Source organism: Aplysia californica, unplaced genomic scaffold, assembly GCF_000002075.1.
Source record: "Aplysia californica isolate F4 #8 unplaced genomic scaffold, AplCal3.0 scaffold00060, whole genome shotgun sequence".
NCBI lineage: Eukaryota > Metazoa > Mollusca > Gastropoda > Aplysiida > Aplysiidae > Aplysia > Aplysia californica.
The window spans coordinates 1,144,421-1,145,902 of record NW_004797330.1 but is presented as its reverse complement, the minus strand read 5'-3'; the positions used below and the strand labels follow the sequence as shown (position 1 = coordinate 1,145,902).

At 51.1% G+C, this 1,482-nt stretch overlaps 1 protein-coding gene across 2 annotated transcripts in view; it reads right to left on the bottom strand.

The window, feature by feature from the left end:
- LOC101854480 overlaps positions 1 to 1,482 on the bottom strand; it is a 35,988-nt gene that overhangs the window by 21,229 nt on the left and 13,277 nt on the right. The window contains exon 1 of one of the 2 annotated variants that reach the window (XM_005093245.3): positions 84 to 1,206. The exons of the other annotated variant lie outside the window; for it this stretch is intronic. The gene's annotated coding sequence lies outside the window, so the exon portion shown is untranslated. Of the gene's footprint in view, positions 1 to 83; positions 1,207 to 1,482 lie in introns of those variants that run through there. 2 annotated transcript variants of the gene reach the window in all.

The window sequence follows — 1,482 nt, the reverse complement described above, 5'->3', positions numbered from 1 at the left end:
AACATCACACTCAGAGACCTGAGACCATATCCCCAGTACGAACTGTACAAACAAAGACAAGTATCACACAAACATTAAAGTACCTCCATATTCGCGATGAAAAGAAACAACAGCAAAAGATGATCTCTCCGTCTGACTATCTGTGACAGTAGGAAATATTCCTGGCAAATTCTTCACATGTCATTAGTTTCCTTCACGAAGATCGTGACAGAGACATCACCATGTAATTCATTAAGTCCCGCAAACAAGGGTAGTCGAAACACAGTAAAATTCCCAGGTTCCGAGAAAGTCGTTTCGTCGGAGTAGCCCCTTGGAAGAGAACACGTAACTGTTTGAAATGTTTCAAGCGTGTCCGCCAACTGTAGTCCCAACAACAAACACGCACTGCCTTATTGTGAATTCCAGCGCGCGCGCGTACATCGGCTTCGTGGGTTTTACCGGCGTGACCAACTCCCGGGAAAAGTTTGGCTAGAATAATAAACAGTTTGAAACGAGACAACAGCACGCTCTCCTGACGCCTGGTCTGTCTCGGGTTCCCGTTCTGAACAATGGCAAAGTCTGAGACCAGGGAATTTGTTGCAGATCCGCCAAGACAATGATGTCTAACTTCACGCCAGCTTTACAGGAAATAAGACACGCCAAAACTCCTGAGTCGAAGACTTTCTCCGTGAACACATAAAACGCGCGAGGTTTCGGTTCCCAGTGTCTGCTGCTAGAATGCTAACAGTATCACGAACAAACGAAATCAACAGACTGGCAACAGCAGGCTCACTTCTCAGCTTTTTACGCAGTTTTCTTTTTTTTCTCTCGTTCTCTCTCTTTTACACTCGCCCCTCCCGCTCTGTTCTCGCACAAGAGGAGTTCGGGCTCCGACTCTGAGCGCGTGCTGTCTCCGCGGTTTTGTGCTGCTCCCTGATCGGTGGGACGAGGCACAGGCAGCCTGACTGACTGACTGACTGTAGCCAACTGGATCTACGGCTGGTCAGGGACAGATCCGGGGTGTAAACTCCGAACTCGCAAACGCCCTAGTCTTGGGAGCCACGCGGTCTGCGATCCTCCTCCATCTCCGCGCGCTGGCCTCAGTGTCGCCGCAGCCAAGTATTGGCCAACACAGGTAGCAACAGCGTGGAAGAAAACCAGCGCGCCGCTGGCTTCGAGCGATACCTGAGCGGAGGGAGGAGAGGGCGGGGGGTGAATTACCACCGCCACCACTACCACCACCACATCGACCGCTTGTTGGGGCGGGACGGGGGGAAAGGATGAGCAAGAGAGGGAGGGAGGGAGGAAGTGAAGGTGGGCGTGGGACTCATCGGCATGAAGAAGCTATTAGAGAGCCGTTAAAACAACGTGACGCGGCCAGAAGGCGAGATGGCTGTGGTAGCGGTAGAATGCGTGAAATGAAAATAGGATCGAGATTCAGTTTGTGAGGAAGGGGGAAAAAAAAGGAAAGAATCGGAAACGGCTATTTTAGACCTGCTTTTA